The sequence below is a fragment of the Quercus robur genome, chromosome 10 (genome assembly GCF_932294415.1).
Source record: "Quercus robur chromosome 10, dhQueRobu3.1, whole genome shotgun sequence".
NCBI classification, from domain to species: domain Eukaryota; kingdom Viridiplantae; phylum Streptophyta; class Magnoliopsida; order Fagales; family Fagaceae; genus Quercus; species Quercus robur.
The window spans coordinates 24,441,177-24,448,458 of record NC_065543.1 but is presented as its reverse complement, the minus strand read 5'-3'; the positions used below and the strand labels follow the sequence as shown (position 1 = coordinate 24,448,458).

Genomic DNA, 7,282 nt, shown 5'->3' with positions numbered 1-7,282 from the left:
TGTTCCAAATAACTTAAAATTGGTACAGCCTTCAATGTATTTTGTTACTGTGATGTTACCTGCACTCTAACCCTTGTTAAGAATACAATGCACTTTGACTCTGTGATGTTACCTGCAATCAACTGTCAACTTCCAACGGCCATTAAAAAAAAAAGTCAAAGCTATATATAAAGATGGATGACATTTTCTTTGCTCATTGTCTATAAATAGATTGAAGCTTTATTTATTTGATAACCTTAAGACACAAGAACAAGTGAGAAGAGATCGAGCAAGCAAAGCAAAAAACAATGCCTTCTCAAGAACAACCCAAACTCCCTATTATAGATTTCTCTCCTAACAAATTGAAACCAGGTACAAGTCACTGGGTATCCATATGCAACAATGTCCGGCAGGCTCTCGAAGATTACGGCTGCTTCGTAGCATCATATGATGATAAAGTCATCTCCTCGGAGCTTCACAATTCTGTTTTTGATTTGTTAGTGGATTTATTTGATCTCCCTTTGGAAACCAAAACCCAAAACACTTCTGGCAAACCTTACCATGGCTATTTTGGCCAAAACCCATATATGCCACTCAATGAAAGCATGGGAATTGAGGACGCACAAATTCTCAGCGGAACTCAAAACTTCACAAATCTCATGTGGCCTCGTGGAAACAAACGCTTTTGGTATAACTATATTTCTATATTTAATTATAATCCTAAAAACTTTATTATTTATTTTTAGTATTTTTATATATATATATATATATATATACCTAATTAATTATTTGTTCCTGCTTGTTTAGTGACACCATATACTCCTACTCAAGGATTGTTTCCCAATTGGAACGTTCGGTGAAGAGTATGGTATTTGAAAGCTATGGAGTGAACAAGTACTTTGATTCTTACATCAATTCAACCACATATCTTCTTCGACTCATCAAATATAGTGTGCCCAATGAGAACGAGAGTAACATTGGCGCCATGTCTCATACTGACAAGAGTTTCTTGACCATACTACACCAAAATGATGTGAGTGGTCTAGAGATCAAAACAAAGGATGACAGGTGGATTCATTTTGAGCCTTCCCCTTCTTCCTTCATATTCATGGCTGGAGAGGCATTCACAGTAAGTGTTACAGTCACCAATTTTAGCTCAATGCTAGCTTGTGCAGGATATTTCATATATACAAGTTTAGTCGGGAATGAGCTATGTTTGACTTTTTAATTTCTCCAGTAATGAAATATTTGTAGGTTAATCCTTTAGGAAATTACAATTCAATTGATTTTTGGATACAGTAAATTTTTATTTTCATTGATGATAATGTACATACGAAATTATCATCAAAAATAGAAATTAAAAAGAATGAAAGAATAAACAATTGATAGGGTGCTGACAAATACTTGTTTTGATTGGCCCAGGCTTGGAGCAATGGCAGGATATATTCCCCTTACCACAGGGTTGTTATGAGAGGAGACAGACAGATATTCGCTTGCATTGTTCTCATTCAATTGCGAGACAATTCAAACACCAAGAGAGCTAGTCGACGATGAAAACCCACTACAATTTAAGCCATTTGATCATCAAGAATTTCTTCGTTTCTACAGCACTGATGAGGGCCAAAGGCATCCGTGTACAATCAAGGCCTACTGTGGTGTTGCCTTTTGATCTAAAGAAGCTCATGGTTAAACTCTATTGATTGAAGAGAACTTTGAGGAGAAAAAACTTTATTAGGATAACATTTGAAAAGCAAATGGAATTTTAAGAAATAGCGTGTTGTGTGCAGTATAACTTATCCTACCATCCTTTAAAAGTTATCATGGTTTTTGAGTGGATTTTGTGGGTGTCTTTATATTAGAACTTATTTTCTCAGCCTTGTATGTGTGTGTGTTTGTTTCTCAATAAAAAAAAAAAAATGGAAAAAAAGTAGAAAGAGAGTCATACAAGATATACAGGAATTAATGGATGTATTTGTAAGATAAAAAGTTGACACAGGCTCGTTACCTTGATTTGAGGAGCCATGATAACTTAATGGATCGCATACCATCTTGCCATGCATCATTAAAATATCTGTCCAGTCAAATTTTTACTTTCCAATTACAAATATATTGATTAGAAATAATCTCTATTTTGGATTTATTTTAGTCAAATTATTGTAGTGTTTCTTTTTTCTTTTTCAGTGTGACCATACCATCATACTTGATCGATACATAGCTCTTGAAACATAACGAAAGCTCAAGATTTTGATAAAATTCAGAATTACATTACAGTGTGAGCATACCAAGTGGTCATTGTATGTAATGCTCTATTTGTTTCATTGTAATTTTTTTAATGTAATTCTCAATTTTATCAAAATCTTGAGCTTTTGTTATGTTTCAAGAGCTATGTATCGATCAAGTATAATTACAAAATATACGGGTGATATATACTATATTAAAAGGATGCATCAAATCGGTCCTAAAAAAATATGAAAAAAAAAAAAAAAAAAAAAAAAAAAAAAAAAAAAAAAAGAGGGATGCATTGAATTAGGATAGTTACTACTTAGCTAATTCTCCAAAAAAAAAAAAAAAAAAAGAGTTACTGCTTAGACATGGGCTCTTGGGCCTACTAGGCCTATTATAGTCTAGTAGCTACCTTCAAACTCGTATTGACTTGTGAGAGAGCAAATTGAGTTTGAAGACAAGATCATGAAAGTGGGATAGTGGATGCAATATTAGGTTATCAACTATTTGATCAACAAGTTACTGAAAATTGTTTTTCTCTAAGAATTGAGTTAGAGAAACAACTTAAAAAAGAAAAAAGAAAAAAAAAGAACGTTTTATCAATGATTCGAGGAAATATCTTAGATATGAAGGGGGGACAAAACGTAATTGTAGCATTGTTATATCTAGCAAGTGGTGAAGTACGAAGTGATAATTAATCTAAATATGTTTGATACGCTTATAAATTATGCCATTGAAAGTAATTTCAATAGCATTTTGATTCTCATAGTAAAAAGTTGTTATTATAGTAGAGCATTCAACACCTAAGGCTTATAGGAGGCAAGTAATGGCACATGTATAAGCCTAGGGTGTAGACACCTCACTTTGTACTCGGTTAATAATCTTTAGTCCCCAATCCCAATGATGAGCTTGATATGTTAAAAAAGGGTAATTGAAGTGTTAGATTTTGTGTCCTAAAATCCAATATATTGGCATGTTATAAATAATTAAATTATTTAATTATATGAGACTATATATAAATGAACTAATGGAACATTATCATAATCCTTGAGATGCATTGTATATGATTTAGTTACAGAAGATATAAATCACAAGTTTCTTGTAAACTCAAAATATAATTCGTAGTTGGTGATGAAATTGGGCGTTTCAACTGCGAAAACTATAATACACCAAACTAAGATGGTTTGTCTTGATTATGGAAGTGAAGATTTTTAGTTGATGTGTTGATGTGTTGATATGTCTTAAGTGTGTAAGACATATTGAGCTGGATCGCTATAAGATTAATTATTCAATTAACAACTGTCACATGAATAATTAATCTCATGACTTCTAACTTCATAGACTCTTAATCTTGAGAGGATAGTGAACCCAATCATGAAATGTAAGTTACTTTGATATATTAGAAGTGAGATCTAGTTTAACAGTCAAAATCTCGGTATGTTGGGTAACTACACGTAGTGTTGAGAGAACACATATTCTCAAAATGGAATCTATAATCTCTTTCTATAGAGACACAAAATATCCACTTGACATAAGTTTAATGGGAATTGGTTATTCAGGGCCAGCCACTTTAGTAAGAGTTACTAAAGTTTATATTTTATGAAATTAGATTTCATAAATATGAATAACTAAAGGATTAAATTGAATACTCAAGGAATAAAATAGTTATTTACAAAGTGACAGTTTATTATGACTTTGTTCACTATGGATATTTCATGGGGGGGTCAAATGATATCTGTAGGAATATTGGGCCCAGGAACTCTTTATTTATATATATATTGGGCCTGGGGCACAATTCGAGGATGTAAAGTCGTCTGAGGAGAAGTAAACATTGTTAGGGGAGTTCGTGTTAGTAAATGAAGAAGTTAGTTTTGGTTATAAGGGCCCAGGAGGTTGGGCCGAGGATGAATGTCTCCTCGGCTAACTAAAGCTGAGGTCAAAAGAGGTGGTCTACCGTCCAAGGGAACGTTCCAGGAAATTCTGTTGATACGGATAAGCATCACAGAAACTTAGGATAGGGAGGAGTCCTAAAATATCCAAGGAGAAAGCTGCTACCACCGCATTGAATGTTCTGCAGCTAACCCTATGGCCGCATTAATGTGGAAGTGATACTTGAATAGTGGTTTTCAGCCTTACAGTTACTACACAAAGACTTCAAGAAGGTGCTGATGGGACAAGCATCAAAACCAACTATCTGACTTGCACATAGAGGGTAAAGACGAAAGGGGAAAAAAGTATAAAAGAAGAAGAAGGCAATGAGAGAGAGGGATCAAGAAACTAAGAGAAAAATACTATAGCAATCAAGAACTGAATTTGTAATCAAACTTGAGATATATATATATATGAACTGATCTCCTCGAACTTTACCGAGGACGATTTTCTTTAGTTCAAATCAGCCTAGCTTCCTTTTCATGTTATCTGAATCCATTTTACTTGTTTTTCAACTCACTAAAGCCCAGTTTTCCAACCCACTCTCTACAAATTCATTGTATTGGATTTTTTGGGCCTAAGTTCATCCATCAATTAGGCTAGGTACCCAAATTGAGTCCTTACAATTGGCGCCATCTATGGGAATTACTGGTGTTATAATGAGTCTAACGATCAACGATGGTAGGTTCAGGTCCAAACCAGGAAGAATCTATAGGGTCTTAACGTCAAGATCACTTCTATGATCTTGAACAAAGGAGAAACCGGGAGGGAAGTATGCACACTACCCATACTAGAAGCCAGTCTCGAGGTGGGAGCGGCATCTCTCATGAGAAAAATGCTAAAGACATGTAGCTGGAGATTGATCATTTAAAGAGGAAGTTGCGCCACGAACGGAGAAGGCGAACTCCTTCCATTTTTTACTTCTCTTTTAACGGTGAAGAGGATGGTAGTTATAGACGCAGATCAAGGACTCCTCATAGTGAGTTTTTCTCATATGATGAGGACTACCATCATGAGTGCAGAAACAGAAATTCATCTTCCAAAGGCTTGGGGAATGATGCTATAAGTGGAGCACTCAACCAAATTTCTAGGTCACCCTTCATGCGCAAAGTTGAGGGAGGGAGACTTCCTTGGCAGTTCACTCAGCCTACATTCACCATGTACAATGGTCGAACAGATCATGTAGAGCACGTGAGCCCCTTCAACCAGAGAATGGCCACGCACTCCAAAAATGAGGCTTTGATGTGCAAGGTGTTCCCCTCCAATTTAGGGCATGTGGCTATGAGGTGGTTTGATGGCCTAGGTACAAGTTCCATTGATTCTCTCAAGGAGCTCACTCAGGCGTTTGGATCTCATTTTATCACGTACAGTATAGTTCCTCGGCCCTTGGATTCCCTATTATCCATGTCCATGTGAGAAGGGGAGACCTTGAAAACGTACTCGGACAGATACTAGGAGATGTTAAACGAGATTGATGGGGATTTTGATGACGTGGCTGTAAGGACTTTCAAGGTCGGCTTGCCCACCAAGCATGATTTGAGAAAATCCTTAACCAAGAAGCCAGTAAGGAGTGTACGTCGGCTTATGGACCGCATTGATGAATACAAAAGGGTTGAGGAAGACCAATAACAAGGCAAGGGGAAGGGTAAGGTTATCCCTTAAGAGATTAGGGATTTCAAGTCGGACCACTACAACAATAACAAAACCCGAAGGGATTTTGCTGGACAATCTGGATTTATGGCTCCTTAGGTGGTTAACATTGTATTCTGAGAACTGGTGCATTAAGTCTTGGAAAAGATCAAGAACGAGTCATACTTCAAATGGTCAAACAAAATGGGAGGAGACCCCTTAAGACGTAATCAGAGCCTTCATTACCAATACCACCAAGAGTGGGGACATTCCACCGAGGATTTTAGAACTCTGTGGAACCATCTGGAGCAACTAATGAGAGACAGAAGGTTACAATAGTTTTTGTATTGGCCCAACGGGTAGAGAAACCAATCAAGGTCAAGGGCTTAGGGGAGCGCTTCTTCAAGGCCCCCGTTAGGCACAATTAATGTCATCTTTGCTGCACCTGGGAAAATTGGTTCTCATCCTTCTTGGGTGATGTCTGTAGCTCGACTACTAGCCGAGGACTCTAATTTTGAGCCGAAGAGGGTTAGATTGGAGATCCAATGGGTGCTGAGTTTTTTGAATGAAAACAAGATTGGAACCATCCAGCCACATAATGATGCTTTAGTGGTCACCCTCATAATAGGAAGGTATGATGTGAAAAAGGTGATGGTAGATCAGGGCAACAGTGTAGAGATTATATACCCTGACTTGTACAAAGGGCTGAACTTAAAGCCTGAGGATCTGATAGCCTATGATTCACCTTTGGTGAGTTTTGATGGGAAAGTTATCATCCCAAGGGGTCAGATTAGGTTGCCCGTGCAGGTAGATTCAAAGGTGGTTGAAGTGGACTTCATTGTGGTGGATGCATACTCTTCTTACACGGTCATTGTGGCCAGACCTAGCTTTATGCCCTAGGAGCCGTTTCTTCAACTCTGCATTTGAAGGTGAAGTATCCATCAGGGGACCGGATTGAGGAGTTTATGGGGAGTCAATCCATGGCTAGGCAGTGCCTCGTGGCTGCAATCATGCATCAGCCTGCAGCTGAGTCCTCGGCCTCTACTGAGGGGGGCTCATAGCAATCAAGGATTTTGGTCCTATCTACGGATATGGTGTCGGGAGAGGCAAAGTGTGAGAGGTTGGAGGAAATTGCTATAGATGGTGATCCGGAGAAGTTTTTTTAGGTTGGAACTCAATTGCTTCCTTGGGGGAAGGAAGAACTATTGGCATTTCTTAGGAGGAATATTGATGTGTTTGCTTGGAATGCCTATAAGGCTCCTGGGGTAGATTTTGACTTCATTTGCTATCATTTAAACGTCAACCCAGCTATCCTCCCTAGAAAGCAACCACCTCAGCGTTCATCTAAAGAGCCTTCTGATGTTGTCAAGGAAGAGGTGAACAAGCTTAAGCGGGCTGGGGCTATCAAAGAAGTATTCAACCCTAAATGGTTGCCTAATACAATGGTAGTAAAGAAGAAGAATGGGAAGTGACGCATGTGTGTAGACTTCACAGACTTGAACAAGGCCTGTCCAAAGGACCC

The 7,282-nt window shown here is 37.7% G+C and overlaps 1 pseudogene; it reads left to right on the top strand.

Annotated features, from left to right (window-relative positions):
- The first annotated feature begins 231 nt into the window (after positions 1–231).
- Positions 232–1,815, top strand: LOC126703215 (probable 2-oxoglutarate-dependent dioxygenase AOP1; annotated as a pseudogene).
- The last annotated feature ends 5,467 nt before the right edge of the window (positions 1,816–7,282 follow it).